The sequence below is a fragment of the Python bivittatus genome, unplaced genomic scaffold, assembly GCF_059951505.1.
Source record: "Python bivittatus isolate LINGU-HERP-01145 unplaced genomic scaffold, Pbiv_v1 ctg000000_np1212, whole genome shotgun sequence".
In the NCBI taxonomy this organism is placed as follows: domain Eukaryota; kingdom Metazoa; phylum Chordata; class Lepidosauria; order Squamata; family Pythonidae; genus Python; species Python bivittatus.
The window spans coordinates 5,315,719-5,334,553 of NW_028277028.1; the positions used below are offsets into that span (position 1 = coordinate 5,315,719).

The 18,835-nt window shown below is 37.3% G+C and overlaps 1 long non-coding RNA gene across 1 annotated transcript in view; it reads right to left on the reverse strand.

The window, feature by feature from the left end:
• LOC148217208 (uncharacterized) overlaps window positions 1-18,835 on the reverse strand; it is a 49,053-nt gene that overhangs the window by 12,580 nt on the left and 17,638 nt on the right. The window contains exons 2-3 of the long non-coding RNA XR_015796481.1: window positions 8,316-8,458; window positions 8,072-8,210 (exon numbers count right to left, since the gene is read on the reverse strand). This is a non-coding gene — a long non-coding RNA (uncharacterized LOC148217208). The remainder of the gene's footprint in view (window positions 1-8,071; window positions 8,211-8,315; window positions 8,459-18,835) is intronic.

The following is an 18,835-nucleotide window of genomic DNA, read 5'->3' on the forward strand; positions in this document are numbered from 1 at the left end:
ACCAATCAGGCCTTGTGGTGGCCATGTCCAGCCTGAGCACCAGCCCAGTCCAGCCGCCAACCACTGCAATCCAGAGTTGGCTTAAGATAAAGAAATAGAACTATTTCCTTATTCCTTTCTCTTTCTTGCCACATGCCACACAAAAGATTACTGGAGAATGGACTGCTTGTTTCTGAAATCAGAGTAAAGATTGCACATGGCACTCCTGGCATACAATAAAGTTTCCTTTTATCCCCCATATTTTGTAACCTCTGTATGGGACTCTTGGACAAGGGCCTCTGATTTGGTCTTGAATATCATCACTACACATTGCCAAACCCAGAAGAGGCAGCGGAACGTCTAACCCAGACTCCCACAATGGAGGAATGAATCGTCAAACTGTCAGAATTAGTGGAAATGGCAAAACTGACCTGTTTGATCAGGGAGAAAACAGCAAGTGCTTTTTTAAAAGACTGGAAACCTTTTATGGACTTTTTGCTAAAAGAAGAAAAAAGTGAAAGGATGATTTATGGATTTAATGATTGAAAAAGGTGAGAATTTAATATGGGGTTGAAGGGATTTTTAGAAGAGATAAGAGGGAAGGAATACGATAGGTTTGTCAGCATCTGTTGAAGAGGAGCTTGGAAGTCACTGTATTTCATAACTTTAGTCTTCTCTCTCTTTTTTTCTTTTCTTGCGCCTTTCTCTTCTTTCTTTTCTATCTTTTTCTTTAGATTTGTCTTTTACTTTATGTAAAATTCTTAATAAATATAAGTAAATAAATGAACTTCTGAACCAGTATTTGCCCTCAGTTTGAATTGAAGAAAGTGATACTATAAGCTAGAGAAATTGGAGGTATATTGCTGAGTAACTTGGGCAAAACAGGATCATACATTATATTGTGAGGCGCCCCTGCTTGAACATCAGCAAAAGACAGCCCATCATTGCTCACACTAATCTGAATGGGATAATCCTTGCCCTTAAATATTTATCAAGCGTAATATGGACTTTACAAATACTTCTGGATCCATTCCTAATTCAGGTTTCAAGTAGCAACAGTGAACATGAGAGGCATTTATCATCATTGTCTTATAAGGAGTTCTCAGTGCAGAACCTTTTTAACTTTGGAATTAAGCATCATCATTCAAGGAGCATTCAAGGATTCAGCATCATCATTCAAGGAGAGTTCAACTGACCCCCTTCTTTACATTTAGAGAGAGAGCAAAATTTAGTGATCTTGATATATTTTCATTTTTAAATTTTTCTCCCATTTGCTGATCTGGGGGTTCTTATTTTTAAGCCATTTACTTGCCATTCTATTATAATTCACATGTTTGTATCATAACTGTAAGCCAGTGTAATAGAACACTTGGCCTAACATCAAATTGTTCCTCTAAAAAAAACTGGACAAAATGTTTACTATATAACTCAGACCAAATATAAAACAGATTAATAGCTCTATAATGTAAAGAATGCTTGTATCACACTTCAAATGGATTGGATTGATAATGTTTAAATTCCACTAACTTGGAATATTATCAATGGAACTGAAGTGCCAATATGAGTTAACTAGCTTCTTCTAAACTAATTCAACTCCAGATATTTCTTTATTCACAGTATGGGAATCTAGTAAAGAATTTATGAGAGGATTATTTATTTCTTTGGCATCAAGTAGAAAACCCCACAAAAAAATATGTTCAATTACTTGAAGCAGTTAGAATCAAGGCACAAGCAGAATCTAATACTGAGTACAGAAGAAAAAATTAAGGAGTCATACCTGTTTCTTTACTGAATGTAGGCTATAAGCCTTTTACAGCTATCCCTGCAAAGAAGTTAAACAACACTTCAGGTGATATAATTCACCCTGATCAGTCTGGATTTGTTTCCAAGAGATACAGAGAGATAACATCAAATATGTTTTGAATGCCATTGATAATGTTAATCAGTAAAATAAGGAAGTGGCTATGATTTTTCTTAATGGAATGGCTTTTATATTCATAACTCTGAAGAAGATGAATTGCAGTTCAAATTTTCTTTCATGGATACAAAATATTTACAATGAACAATAAGCCAAGATAACTGTAAATGGATTTCCACCAAAAATGCATTATTAAGAAAGGGACAAGACAAGAGTACAGTAACTCATCCAAAGGATTTCTTAGAATCCATCATGCAACATATGCAACAGTACAGCTTGGTATCAGGATACCAGATCAATAAAAATAAGACTCAAAGGTTTATATGAAATCTACCTGAAGAAAAGCAGCAGGTTATTATGTGCACAAAGATGGAAGGCTACAGAAATATCCATAATGGAGGAATGGATTGTGAAGATGGTGGAGTTTGCAGAAATGGCTAAATTGACTTGTTTGATTAAGGAGGGAACAATAGTTACATTATAAAGACTGGAAACCTTTATGGACTTTTTGCTGAAAATGGATAAAAATGAACGGGTGATTTCCAGATTTACTGATTAAAAACGGGTTGTTTATGGGAAGAAAGGAAGCAAAATATGTAATTTGGGAGGGTGGAGATGGTAACTATTACGTCTCTCTACGTCTGCAAAGAAGATCAGAAGTCAGTTCTTTACATATCTTTCTTTTTTCTTTGTCTTTTGCTGTCTCTCACTATTTCTTTTCTTCTTTTATATCTTTTTCTTTTTTCTATTTTTCTGTCTAAGTTTCTGTACTTTTTTAATCTTGTGTAAAATTCTCTCTCTCTCTCTCTCTCTCTCTATATATATATATATGTATATATATGAAGGAAAGCAGAATTTGCAACAAACAATAGGATTTAACATCAGTGTAAAACCAATCATGTACCTGGGAATTTACCTAATTAAAATGTTTTTTAAAAAATTAAAAAAACCTATTCACTGATCTAGAAAAATATAATGGCAGTTATGTTAAAATGTAAAAAGTTAAACCTATCTTGGCTAAAAATATCAAAAGTAAAAATGAATATCTTAGAAAGGATCAACTTTTTTATTACAAATGATCCCAGTAAGAATTGAAGAAAAGACATTGAATGAATGGCAAAGACAAATAACTACTGTAATTTCATTTGATCAAATAAAAGACTGAGGATCAAACTCAGGATTCTAGAAGATGCAAAAGAATCAGTTGGATTAGCTGCACCAAACTTTAAGTTTTAGTAGTGTAGTTGTATATCTTGGATTACAGACAGGTAATCACCATACAATTGGATTACTTCTACAGAAGGAGCAGGACTCCTAGAAGAGTAATATAAATATCTTTGCATAAATATCTTTGGTGTGATAAAAATAGAGGTGTTCAGTGCATAAGAGAGCATTCAATTATAAATAGTTTATTAGGAGTATAAGATAATTGTAAAAGAAGAATAAGCCCAGTCATATTACCTTTTGTTTCAATATTAAATGTTTATTTTCATGAAGATGAATATGCTAAAAATTTTGAGCAGTGGAGAAACAATTCATACAGATTGCAAGATCTTTAATAAAATAAAAACGAATCCTTCAAGAGTCTCTCCTTGGAATGGTTAACAACACCTCATTAGTTTCAATACCTTTGAATAAGCAGTGTAGTTCAAAAGGAACTACAAAAATAAGGTGGAACACTTAGAGACCTGACTAAATTTGAAATTCTTACAACATAAAACTGAGAATATCTGTTAGGGCTTATATATAGGCCATTAGTGAAATATGATTCAGAAAGTGAACAAGTCAAAGACTGCATGATTAAATGGATATAGAATTTAAAAAGGCAGTTCATATGCCTCAATGGAAGATAAATATTAAAGTAACTGTGAATATTATACTTTGAGAAAACTAGTACAAGATTTTTAAAAAATAATATACAGTATTACTATTAATGTTATTTTTTTCTTAACATTTTGTAAATTCTTATCTAATTTTTAATGTTTGTAAATAACTATTTCTTTCTTTCTTTTTTTTCCTTTTTCCTCTGTTTCTAGTCTTAAACCTCCAATAAAATAAAATAAAATAATTCTTTCAGAGCTGGCTTTCCTAAGCATCTTTAAATAACTCTGAAAGCATTGTTTTCATCAATCAACAAATACCATCAGGTAGAAGGCCGTGCTTTCTGGAGCCTGCTAGAGGAAAAAGGTATATCTGAGCCATCAGTCCCTTAGAAGCATCATTGAGGCTAGCAGTAAGTTCACCTTCCACATCACTGAATTGCCTCCTCCAAATCATACAGCATGCAAAAAAGATGTCAACATCCAGGGAGGCACTTTGGTCTTGGCTTATTCTCCTCCAGGGCTAATTTTGGATGCATGAGTACCTGACCCCGCACCACCCTCAATTTGCCTGGGAAATACTGCATATGGAAAAGGGTCAACCTCGTAGTTCAGTAAGTTTAATTCTCACACCCTTTTCTATTATAGCTGGAAGGGTGTTACCAGAAGTGCCTCTCACATCATATCTGCACAACCAGAAATTAAGGAATGTAATGCTCGTCCAAAAACTGAGTCTGAGAGATGGTTATAGGAGGTTTTCCTGAAGGAATTGCTTCTGGGAATCCCTAAGGGAAGCCAAATAGACTGACTTCCAATGTTGGTTACTATGCACACACATCACATTTTACTCTACTGCATGATATACTTCTAGCATTCTAATAATTCTCAACATTTTTTGGTAATCAATAGAATTGAAGGGTGATATGGGCTCTACCCATCCCTGGGGGTGGTTAGCCCCTTGATGATGCTCCCTGGAATTACTTGCCAACTCTCCATCTTCTTGGAACCTATTTATTTTTAGGATTGTTTTTATGTTGTATTTTAATGAATTTTTATCTTCTTGTAAACGCCCAGAGTTGTTTCACGAGATGGGCGGTGACAAATTTGATAAATAAAATAAATAAAAATAATATTTTGAGCACCATGATTGTGGCTATTATCTCTTGTGACAGAGCTTTCTTTGGGCCACTGATCTCAGTGGGAATGGTCTTCATTATATCATCACTTGGGTTCTTTTACAAGTGCAAAATTATGCCTTACTCAAGAATGGGAATGGGGAACTTAGGGCATTGAATGAGACCCAAAGCTCCCTTCCCTCTACATATTTTTAATGTCTACAGCTCTGGGGTTGTGCTGGAATAGTTGGCTTCAACACACTGTCATGCTTTGTGGGAATTTAGTAATGCATTGGCCTTGATAATAGCATATCTTCAAGATCAGCCAGTGCAAAACAATTGGTTGGGTTTCTAAGACACTTTAGTTGATGTAAAGGGACCATAATTTATTGCCCAATAAATGGTTGATAGTGCAGTCAATTTTAAAAATGATTATCCTGCCTTTCATCATCACATGGCCTCAAGGTAGCTTACAACAGTAAAACACAATGAAGTACAATTAATACAATTCTAACCAAATAAGATAAAACAGCTAAACCAACCGATTAAAAATTGCAGATAAAAACAGCAGATAAAAAAACCACACACAGAGTTTCAACTGATACACTGAAGAAGTATTTGAAACAGGTGCGTTGTAGTAGGATGGAAAAATGGATGTCAATACCAGTGTGCCTCTTAATCCACAAAGAGACCACCCATCCTAAAATTGCTGAGGTTGAGAAACACTAAATTAAACCACAGAATTTGCTAACACAAGAGACAGTGATGGCTATCAGTTTGGACAACATTAGAAGGGAATTAGCCACCTTCATGGCTCAGAAAGGCTTCTACATATGCTATTTATATAGTCCCTTCCTTCTATCAGTGTTAGTTGCTTCAATGCACGAGTGATGAATATTTGCATACAGCCATCTTACAGTTGGCCACTGTAGGAACAGAAATTTGCACTTTGGTCTCTGGAGTCCTGGGGTTCTCTGAGCTTGGTTGTTATCTTAAGTCTTATGCTATGCTTTGGTCACTCACTTTTAATGGTGCGTGTACATAATATCACCATTCAGTCATGATCCTTTATGTTTTTCTTATGCTTCTTGCCTCTTATTTTAGATCACAGAAAATCCAACTTTCCTAAAAAAATAGAAGAGCACAGCTTCAGCGAAGCCAGACAGCTTTCTCACTTGTCTCCTGCCTTTTCAATAATACCTGGCTTAGATGTAAGCAAAGGGTAGGTGACCCTGGGCCCTCTTGGGGCAGTGCAATTGTTCAGTTTTTAAGAAAATAAAGGCTGAAATATGTTACGTTTCTGCTGGGTTAAATGTACCTATTTTTCTTTAATCTCCAATTGCTGAAAACACACACACGTAAACACACAAAGCCAACCCTTCAGTCACATGACATAATCATCCTTCTTGCATTCCTCAGAGGTTTAAAAAGGTGTTTTGTTTCATTTTTTAAAGAAAGGGGGCACATAGCAGTAAAGCAACTTTTGATTCTTAACTTGCAGTGACTTTATCACAGTGCAAGCACGTCTTAGCATAACTTCACTATTCCAATCAATGGCATTGTATTAATAGGAGTGTGTATATAGGTGTCGATTTAATTTATCTTTTAATATAGTGTAAAGTGCTTTTTTCTTTTATAAATTTTAACAGTATTGCAATAGCACATAAATAACAAGCGTACAAGTAACAGTTTTTAATTTGATTTTAAATGTCATGCCGTCAGTTCCATTTTAACTCATGTGTTGTTTTTTTTCCTTGATCTTTTTAGTGAATGCTAAAACATTGCAGAATATTGTCTACATTTTAGGAAAAAATGCATATGGCTGATTTGCCAAGTTCTCCTCACAAGGAAGCAACTGTAGATAATGGAAAATGCAAAAGTATTTTGCCAGATTGCCACTGGAAATAAGGAAAGATTATGCTGCTCAGCTCAAAATATGCAAAAACTGTGACAGAAATGTTATCAGATCTCATGTTCATAATGCTTTTGACATAAATGTTACAAGGCTACATTTAAAAAAGAATTTTTGCAAACATGTTCTTACTAGTTCAGCTTGTCATGCACATTCCAGAGCAAAAGATGTTTCATTTCTCACTAGGTGTTGGCAAATATTGTGTGCATTCTTGTTTGAATAAATAAATAAAAGACTTTTCCTGGTGGATGTTAAATGTTTGCTTGTGATTCTCTGAGCTTTGTGGTTACTAGCCCACGCCTTGAAAATAAATAGAGCAATTGGCTGTAATAGGTATAGTAATCAGGTCACAGGTTAAAAACCGACTAAAGAAAGAACAGGAGGGATTCAGGTTCTTTAAATGACAGGATTAACTAGCAGGTGAAGCCATGAGATAGTTTGGACAGTGTCTGGAAGCTAGAGCCTTGCCTGGCATTAAAAATAATCTACCTCCTTATTACAACTCATGAACCAATGAAGAAGAGTCTCTTCGTAAGGCAAAGGGGGCCAACATGTTCAGCAAAGAATATATGTTCACCTGCAAGGCTGCATGCAGAGAACTATTAAGTAAGGGCAGAAATCAATCAATCCCCATAGGTCAAACCATACCTCATTATTTCTTGCTGTCATACAAATTAGCAATAACATATTCCTCCTTCCTTCCTCCACCCCCCCTCCGCTTTTCCTTTGGCAATTTAATCTTAAGCATTGAGCATCCAAGGGCATGACTCTGAAGCCAGTCTTAACCATCTACTAGACACTTTTTGAAGTGCTTTTTTCCCATTCTTCCAAACCCTGAATGATGCTCCTGGGAGCATCGGAACTGGCTGCCTTGCATCTTTTTTCTTTCTTGGTATCTACCTCTCCCCACCTTTGAAGTTGTCACCATTGGAAGAAGTGAAACTGGGTGGAGCTGAGCTGTGGAGAGAAATGACAGGGGAGCGCGCTGCATCTTCCCAGTGCCTCCTTGGAAAGCAAGTTCACTTGGACTACTTTTCCCAGGCCAGCAAAATAGATATGCACTTTGATGTGGAGTGGACAGCAGAAGAAAAGGGAGTAGGCATAAAGGAGGGGTTGCAGGGCTAATAAGCAACTATGTTTTTATGCTGCATTTGTCTCTAGACTGCTTCTCACTCATACATGCAAAGAGGTCCCATTTTTGTCACCATTTCCCCTGTGTGACATACTCACACACAGGCTATCAGTAGTACAGTATAATTAACAGTAATGACTCTGGGCTCCAAGTTACTGAGAATTGCAGTTATGGGCTGAAGTTGCCAGTGAGTACCTGATAGCAGCAGCATGAACTCCAGTTCCCCTCCAGTGACTTCCATCGTCTGATTCCACTCAAAGGAAGGAACAGAGCAAATGGATGGCTCATCACTTCAGTATGCACTGGTACCTCCCATGCTAACGGCTGCCCTAACCTAATAAGCAGATGACAAATTGCTTCAACCAGCAGATCTAATAAGTATTCATGGCACTTAAAATAAATGAAAATAAACCATCAAATTCCATGTTTAAAATATCACCTTAATCTACTTCTCTCCATGTGCAATCTGGCTTGGACTTCACAAGTGATGTTCATTTGTCACATGGGTTCTTTCCATACACTGGTATTCAATCTTCTGCCATACTATTAGGACTGTTATTAAACATGTGTTCAATGGTCTGTCTGAAAAAAAAAGAGGGTTAAGTTAAGCTGGCAGGTATGTGTTAGCCTTTTGAGGCAAACCAGATAGGAATCACAATCAGATAAGCTAATTCTACTTTATTGTAATGCAACATTGACAGAATCTTGCAAGTCTGAAAGTACAGTTCTCCCCCCTCCATCTCCTTTACCACCTGGGAAACTAGGAAGGGTCTCTTCTGAGCCTCTTGCCCTGCCTACTATACATCTGTGGCCTATGCTGTCTCTTATCTGACCATTCCCTTGTCAGCATCTCTTTGCCCAGTCTCCCAAGGTCTTTCCCACAGTCCATTACAGTATGTGACTAATCAGGTCTACAAGGTAATGTGACATCACATGAGAAGAGTCATGAAGTTAAGTGTCTCTGATAGTGGCATAACATAGTTGTGTTGACCACTACATCAGGAGAATGGGAGCACATTAGAATGTTGTACTGGCCCAAAGAAATCGTGTTTGGGCCCTAAACATGGGAAAAGATATCCAATACAATATTTTCTCCAGCTTTGGTTTGTATGTCAACTGCATCCCAAATAACAGATTGTACAACTGTTACTGCTGATGCAAATTAGCCTTGTGATTTTACCTTATATACTTTTAAAAGTTACTTAGCATTTTCCAATTATTGCCTTTGGAGGCTTTGGGAACATGTTGTGGATACTGTCAGGAAAGTGCTGCTGAAGGGGGTGGGGGCTGTCCCAATTTACAAAATGGCAGCTGTGGGTGCAATAAACAATGACAAAGCACCGGTTTGCCAAATGCTTCCTATCGCCTCCCCACCCCCCTCTTTTCCTCCTACTCTTGCCTACCCTTGTTCTTTTTCTGGGCAAGTGAGCGAATTTCCAAAGGCCTGAGCTGCAGCAGGACACTCTTGCTCTTTTCTAAGCAAGCTGATGGGGCCTATTTGGCGCCTGGAGGCAATCATGGAGCTCGAGAGGATGCCTGGGATTGGAGCTTTGCTCTGCAGCACAGCAGTGTCTCAGTTTTTGAAAAATTAAAAGAACATTTCAAAGATAAAGGCAGATGGGCAGGGAACCTAGCAGATACCAAAGGAGATGTGTGACTTCCTTCCTTCCTTCCTTCCTTCCTTCCTTCCTTCCTTCCTTCCTTCCTTCCTTCCTTCCTTCCTCCAAAGCTGTTCAGTTCTTCCGTCGACATCCTTGCTAAATGAAATGGTTACTGAAAATTATTTAACTGGGTTGAAATTATTTAACTGGGTTTCATATGTACAGTTGATAGTGTTGTTATCCAACAGCGTGTAATATTATTTTTTTTCCTTCTTTTTATTTTAAAATAATTTTTAGTTTTAAAAATTAACTGTGTTTAAGTCACTTTGAATGCCCTTTATGATCTCTCTAAATCTTAGAAGCTAGATGTCAGTAAGATTTCTGTCCCAATAGCCCACGGATGGAAGAACTATTTGGTTCACATTTTAATACAGACTAACCGATTTTGGATTTCCTATACTTATACTGAACAAAAACTCTATTATCCTTCAATTTCTGCATTTATCTGAACTGCATGATGGACTTCACCAAAAAAGTATCCCAAAATGCATATATTAACCAAAATAGCGTGCAAAGAGGCATATATAATTGACTGATTGATTAAATTGATTAGATTTGTATCCCGCCTTTGTTGCATAAACATATTACTCAGATAAAACGCATGTGAGTTTTATCTAAGTGAGCATTCTGCAAAATTTCTGCACCAATTTGCCAAATAATCCTTGCAAACTGATGTGGAAATACAATGGAATAAATGCTTGCAAATAACATTATTCAAAACAAAACAAATTTGGTTTTTTTAATGGCTGTTTCACTTAACTATCAGAAACCAAATCTGAACTTAGGACTTATAATTAGAGCTACAATGCAAATTTGTTCAATTTCTACAGGTCACCAGATTCAAATTTTCTTGAATTTGAGTTGCACAAAGTATATATAACCATACAGTTCTCTGTTCAGCATAGCTCTCACCTCTACTGAAATTTCACTTAGATTTATTTTTTTTATTGGGATTTTCTTCAGTTCTATGATCATTCTATTAAGAAGAGAATTTGCAAGTCAATATACTGATATCAAGTCAGTATCTCAGCATAGCAAAATGTGTATCGACGTCTGTTGGTGGGTTGTTCAAGGGTGGGATTGTTTTGTGTGTGTCTGTGTGTGTCTGTGTGCCTTCGAGTCGGTGTTGACTCCTAGCACCTGCCTGTTCAAGGAACAGCACAGTATTCCTTCCACCTCTATCATTCTTGACTCTAAGAGCCTTCCCAGAACCCCACTCCATCTAGTTCACAGGGCTTTACAGGTAGTCTCCCCCAAGTCGAGCTTAACACCTGGCAACTTCATGGACATATTTGGGTGGCTTTCTTGGCCCCACTGTGGAAGACAATTGCTGCTGCCTTCTTCAGGATGTACTTTGACTTCCCACTCTCCCCTACAGCTGTGGAATTCCCTGGAGGTCTCCATCAAAGTACTAACTAAGGCTGACCCTCCTTTGAGTCCAGACAACTAAAACTATTGTTGTTGTTGTTGCTGCTGCTGCTGCTGCTGCTGCTAATACAAGATTGGCTACGTGCTGCCATCTGCTGGGAGCAAGCCTTTACAACATGTATTTAAATGAAATCAGAACGCCTTTGAGTTGTCTTTACCTTTTCAGATCAAGGCCAAAATTAATATAACTATAATCATGGGCTAGGTCATTACATTTTGTCCAGTTCAGTGCTTGCAAAGAATATCAACTAATCAATGAATGTCCTTTTGTGTCTATCCATTGGTCTTGCCTTCCTTGCATAGTTTCACAAATAACGAATAAGACACAAAGCCTGCTTGAAAGCAAGGTAGGGGGAAATTGAATGCATGTGGCTCTGCCCTGGTTTCAGCTGGAAATGAAATACTGAAATGAAGCCCAGGAGCTGAGAAGCATGCTGCATGGCAAAAAAAAAAAATCCCATAGAAACCTGTCTCCCTTGGGCTGAGCAAGCAAAGCTGAGGTTCCCAGTATTATAATGTTGTGAATTTCAAGGAAAAAAACTGTTGTTGTTAAACAAAATGAGAAAGGAGGGAGACTCGCACATCAAATTAAATATGGAATGATTTCCACATTGTGAATGTCAAGGCTTTCTGCTGGCAAAGTAAAAGGATCATCTGGAAAGTTATTTGTGATCGATGGCCAGCAACGCTCTAGTGTCGTATCTTGAATAGGATCGAGGAAATATTAGTCAAGAGGAAAGAGACAGTGTTGTGTGTAGCAAGAAGGAGGTAGCTTGCACTTATCTTCAGGTAACAGGACTTTTCCACTCTGTAGCCATAAAATGCTTGACTCCCACGGATACACCAGTTGGAAATAAGAGTTAAAACACCCCAAAGGGGCTGCATATATTGCCTCAGCCCACTCTGGGGAGGTCATTCTGTTATCTCCCCCGTCCCCCCAATCCTGTTCAGTCTAAAACAACTTTTTTAAAAAGCGCAGTCCTTGACTGGAGATAGGCTGCCAATTCCTGGCTTATAGGAAAGGGCTGCATGTCCTATCACTAGCTGCACATAGAAGATGAAGCATCATTTCTTGCCAGGCTGGTTTTCATGTCTAAGTGGAAACCTCGTGATTCCCATCAGGAAGAGAGACTCTCTCTAAGGAGGTGGCTGGCGAAGTCTTGGCCACTTGCTCCCCAAGGCAAGTTTTTTACATTCTTTTTTACTTGAGGAAAATGGAAAAGATGGCAGGAGAAGAAGAGAGGATATCAGTTCAGCTTTTCTAATGTTCCCAACATACTTTTTGAAAAGTCTCTGCTTACAGATAAAAAGCAGAACAAAACTAAATTACTAAGAAAAAGTGGGGGGGGAGGGATGCAGACAGGAAAAAAATGAAAAATAAAACACCTTTTCAGGAAGGAAGAAAAGAAGGAAATGCAAGCTTCTCCTATACAGACATGCTCAATAGGATGGAGGATTTTCTCATTTAGACGTCTGGAGTTCTCTTTCGTATTTAGTCACCACATTCCACCTTCCCTTTGCTAGTCATATTTCCCATCATTGTCACAGAGAGAATTAATTAATTACATGTATTTGTTTATTATAATCATATATTATTTAGATTTATAAGTATTATTACATTTATTTGTTTATTATAATTATATAGCATTATAGATTTTCGTCTTGATTTCCATATTCAGATAGTGCTACCTGGATACATAAAACCTGACAAGCCATTGCCAAGGAGAGTACAATTTTCAGACATTCTTCTGGATCTCTCTTCATATTTTTCCTCTTATGTTTTATTAACTTCCTGTTTACTAAATAATTGCACTTAGGTGCACCTTAGAAATGCAATGAACGATACAATACCATTAAAGACAATATCAAGCAACAATCAGAAGTGAAAATTACAGGAGAAAACATGCAGAGGCCCCAACCTTTGGAGGTTGGTAGACATATTTGACTCACCTGGAGTCAACTAATAACAAAATGGTTGCCATGCAGAACAGAATCCTTCACAAAGTTTTATCAGAATGATCTCTGGCATTCCTCCCCCAGCCCCACTTCCACTTTGTTCTTCTTCTGCAAAAATGGGCAAACTTCCAAATAAAACATTGGGTTCACTTTTAATATTCCCATTGTTAAAAATTTAAGAAGCAGCCAAACGATAGAGAGAGGTGCCCATATCAGATCCAAAGCATCTTTGTCTGCTTCTCATCCATATCCTGGACACCACAACTCATAAGACATTGCAGTTAACACCCACTTTATCTCGATTTTATGTCCTTTCACATGAAGGGATTTAGAACAGGCCTCCTCAATTACTTATAGCATATTGAAGAAAACTCTCTCAGAAGTAGGTGATCATTAAGAAGATATTTTAGTCCCAGGCAATCCTAGCTTAGTGCATTTACATCCTAAAGCTCCATAAATAAGAGTCCAGCATTTTGTCACAAGCAAGTCATAAGTATATTAAGTAATTCCTGTTTTTTTCCTTCTCAATACCAATTACTGACAGGTAATCAGAGAGACTTGTCTTTTAAACAAAAAAGTTCTTCAATCTGTCAAATCTAATAGCTACTGGAACTGGTACCCCAGTATTCAATTATGTTTCCACCTTTCTGCATTTATGAGGAAGTATGCACTTCTGGGTGTGCCTTACGTAGTGAAGAATCCAAACATAGGTGGGTTGGAGTGATGTCTTAATGTATACTACATCACTGTTAAAAATACTTGGTGGCAGAGTCATATTACTTATCTGTGTTTATCTTGGGTACAAAAGACTAATGCAAAATAGTTGATCATTGATTATATTGCTATTATTAAGTGTTGCATCCTATGAATTGCACCAACCTGATCCTCAAGTCCAAAATGTCAAGTGGAACTGGAAAATTACTGCCATGACAGCATGGCATTCTGTTGCCTGACCACTGATTTCTGATGATCATGCCCAGCTTTCACCAAAGGCTGAAACTGGTGGAGCTATTATAATATAATATCATGAAGTGGCCCATCATTTCAGCAAGCCAAGAAAAGATTCCCATTAAGTATGGACAGCATAAAGAATTGTAAGAGATGTTATATCCATTATTTCATCATCATTAATGCTTCATATGTTAGCACAAGATAAATTTATTTAGGCCACAAAACCATTAATTAAGCCCAAAGAAAAAAGCCCAAATATTTGCAACATGAAAAAAACCAAAAACCATGGCTTCCAGGAGAGGACCTATGGCAGGTTAGACATCACTGTGAGCACCTCAATAAGCAGGGAGAGCACTGCGGCAAAGGTCAGCAGCCAGGCAGCAGGTTCTGGCTGATGAAATTTTCTCTGGAGAAGGAGAGATCAGGAGATCACCCACTTGTGCTCTGGATAGCTGCTCCTCACAAGGAGACCACAGGAATTGAGTTTCTTGAGGTTGATCATGGGTTGGGCAGCTTGGGAGCCAAGGGATTACCATCACGCTCAAAACTGCTGTATAGCCTTTATGGACACTTGACCCACAAAGGCCTCACTTTCTTAAACGCTTTTGAATACAATTAATTTACAACTTAAGAGAGATCTCCTGACTGGCAGGAAGAATAAGGACACTTGGTAAGTCACCTTCTTTTTGGAATTAAGAAGAGGAAAAAAAATACTATCTTAAAGGATTTTAAGTTAAAAACAAAAATTTAAGATTGCGATTTAAGGAAGTTTTAAATGGATAAAGGGGTCAGTAATTTTTAGAAAACAGACGAATATTTGGATGCTTTTAACATGGAAATGGAAGAAGGATTTGCAGAGATAAAAAAGGATATGAAAGAAGAAGCTAAGAAGATTGAAGAATCTGTAGGATAATTGGCTAGAGATATAAAACAAATTAATGACAAGGTGGAAGTTTTGGAAAGTAAGACAGAAGTTGGAGAGATGGAGAAAGATTTGGATAACTTGGCATTACTGGAACTGAAAGAAAAAGAATTTTGTTTAAGATTCCAGAAGAATATGGGGAAGATATTAGAGAAAAGATTATTAAATCTCTAACTTTTTGGATTGGATGAAGACACAGAGGCAGAGATTGATAAGGTTACAGGATCAATACAATTGCAAAATTAAGAAATGTTCCAAGGGATGTCCTTGTGCACTTTGTCAGGAAGAAGACAGGTTTTGCAGCAGCATTTTAATACCAGATTGAGGATGGATAATACAGATGTAATTGTACTTAAGAAAATGCCAATTAGAATACTGTGCAAGAGAAAAGAGTATTTTTTTCTGACAGTCAAACAAACAGAAAAAGATGTCATTTAGATGGGATAAGTTGGAAGGGTTTATTTTTACTTTTAAAGAGCAGAGATTCAGACTGAACTCTGAATCATTACAAGAAGGAAATACTGTAATAACAGATAATGCAAATACAGGTAGTCCTCACTTAACAACCACAATAGGGCCTGGAAAATTCATTGTTAAGTAGGATGGTCACTAAGCGAGGTATCACATGACTGCACCCAATTTTACGACATTTTTTGTGGTATATCACCATGGTTGTTAAGCGAACCACACAGTTGTTAAGCGAAGCATATAGTTCCCCATTGATTTTGCTTGCTGGAGGCCATCTGGGAAGGTCACAAATGGCGATCATATGACCCGGGGACACTGCAACTGTCATAAGTGCAAGCTGATTGCCAAGCATCCAGATCATAATCATGTGACCGCAGGGGCACTGTGATAGTTGTAAGTGCAAGGACCAGTCGTAAGTTACTTTTTTCAATGCCATTGTAACTTCAAACAGTTGCTAAATGAATGTTCGTTAAGCGAGGACTACCTGGATGTGAAAAGTGTTTCACCAGTATTATTCTATTTTATATAAAGGTCAACAAATTTCCTTGGAAAAAGTGGATGAATATTTACATAAACGGAATTTACTAAAGATTACAGAGAATCAGAGACAAATTTTGAATGGACCTATAATAATAAGGGAACTTTGTGAAGCTATTAAAAGGACTAAAACAGGAAAGGCACCTAATCCAAGTGGTCTGCTGGCTTCTTACTATAAATGTTTTGAGGATGAACTTTTACAACCTTTACAAGCAACAAAAGATTCTTTCCATTTTACAGAATGGAAAGATTCTTGACAGCTGGAAGGAAGCCAATATAGCATTAATTCCTAAAGAGGCCCAGGACCTGAATTGAATAATGACTATACTGTAAGTGGTTTACAATGATTTTGGCTGAAAGATTGAAGATAATTTTACAGGACTTTATTCATGAAGATCAATGTGGGTTTTTACCTAAAAGACAATTACGAGAAATGTCTTGGATATTCTGGAGTATTTGGAGCAACACAGTGAAAAACAAGCTGCATTGATCTTCTTAGATGCAGAAAAGGCCTTTGATAATTTGAACTAGATTTTCTTGTTTGGAGTTCTGGAAGATATGAGCTTTGGAGATAATTGTATTACATGGGTAAGATTGATTTATACATCACAGAAAGCACAAATAATTGTTAATAGAGAATTAACAAAACCTTGTGAGATTCAAAAAGGGACAAGACATGGATGCCCACCGTCTCCACTTTTGTTCATTTTAGTTCTTGAGGTACTGAATAGAGACATAAGACAAAATAAAAGAATTGCAGGAGTTAAGATTTAAAAAGAAACTTATACATTAAAGGCATTTGCTGATGACCTGGTAGTAGTTTTAGAGGATCCGTTAGAGGGAGTAGAAACATTAATGGGAAAATTAAAGGACTTTGGTCTGTTAGCAGGTTTTAAGATTAATAATCAGAAGACAAAGATGTTAACAATAAATATGAAAACAGAAGAACAAATAGAACTGACAGGGAAAACTGGTTTTAAGATTGAGAAAAAGGTAAAATACTTGGGCATTATTATGTTCTTTTTTTTTCTTTTTTTCCTTTTCACATTTACTATTTTTTTTTCTTTGAGTGTATTTCTTATTATATATGTAAAATCTTTTAATAAAAACTATTTTAAAAATGTCATGGCAAGAATTGTTCAGCCTCCTTAAAATCAAATATCTTCCTCCACACTGAGTTTGTTGTTGGGGATGTATTGGACTAATGCTCATATCTTAAGGCCATGTTATCTGGGAATTATGAGAGTTGTATGGATGGAAAGAATCGGGTTTGGGAAGGTCACATTAATTTATTACTAAGCAACCTTCTTGTCTTAAGAAATAGAGGAAACAAATGTGAGAACTGACAAGCTTTGGTAAACATGTGTCATGGCATAAGAGAATGACCTTGGGAGATAGGAGGGAGAGCCACAGACAGAACAACCATCATGTAAAAGATGTCTCAGACCACAGAAGGGGGGATGGCGTGGGAAACGTTTCCAAAGGGACCCTCCCTCATTTTCCAGAGAGTAAAAGGAAAGGAGGAGAAAAAATACTTTCAGTCTTGCAAGATTCTGTTAATGTAACCTTACAATAAAGATAGAGCTAGTACCCCTGGTTGTGCTTCTTGTCTGGACTACGTTGCAGGGCTAACAATCATACTGAATGAGGAAAATCCCTATTGTCCTTCCTAAACTCTTATATTCACTTTTGGAGTGTTCTCCTCAGACTCTTTTTGTCTCTAGACTGTAACTTGGGGGGGAGGGAATAATCTATCCTTAGCACATAACTAATTCTGCACATACATATGCCAATATCAATGGCTCTGCAGGAACAGATAGACTGATATTCTTTATCCTAGAGCAGTGTTTCTTAAAGTTTTTCTCTCAGGACCCCTTCCCATTTTTAAAAATTACGGAGGACCCCAAAAGAGCTATTGTTTGTATGGGTTATATTTATCAATATTTACCATATTAAAATTATAAACCGATCCATTCATTGCTGCTACCACTTCTCACAATTGTTTGATGGGATTTTAATATTGTATTATTTTTCAACACAGGCTGGCAAATAATTTTGATTTTGCGGACCCCTGAGAAGGTCTTGGGAAACCCCCAGAGGTCCTTGGACCACATTTTAAGAAACACTGCCATTTGCACCTGTGTTTCCTGCCTGTAGCTACCAAAATCCCTCTTCCTGTCTCTCAGTTTAGGGCTTTATCTTACCTTCTCTTGCCAGTGGCTGAGGGAAGCATATATATGTGTTTAGCTTCCCTATGGCAGCTGTGGGGGTTAAGGTAGAGCAGCCTTTCTATATCCCTTCGTTTTTTTCAGCTGAAGAGCTTGGTGATGCATATGTCTACTTTTTTTTCTGCAGAGTCCCTAGGTGGTGGTGTGTTTGCCTAGACATACTCTGGGAAAATAAGAATACTGGGAATGACTAGGGGATTATGGGAGGAATTGGTTTCTACCACATACTGAGCCAAAATTAACCAATCACATTTTAGCCTAATGATGCTAGGGAATTCCTGGAAGCTTGGCATTCAGGCAAATCAGCCATCAATAGACACATAGAAATAAACCATATTTACACACCATTCAAAAGAGACAACAGAAAGCTAAGAAGGAAACAAAAAAGACCAGAACACATCCTCTCCAGCAGCCAACACGCAGATAAGCCAGGATTAAGACTAGACAAGCAGAAAACAATACCCTAATCAAGAAACTACCAAGGAGAAAAACACCCCCCCCCCCAACAATGGCAAAGCAAGCTACTATATATAAGCAGGGAGCAAACCCCACACTCACTAGCACTGATGATGTTACCTAGTTGGGTAATGAAACATCTGCAAGCAAACAACCAAGCTCAGAGAACCCCAAGGACTCCACAGTTCAAAGGAATTCATATATTCTCTTCTCTTCTATTAGCCTATATATATTCTCTTCTATACATATATTCTCTTCTCTTCTCTTCATCATTCTCTACTATTAGCCTAATGAATTATGTAAACCCACCCAGCCCATGTGGTTTGGTTAAGTTCAGTGCAAGTTTGAGTTG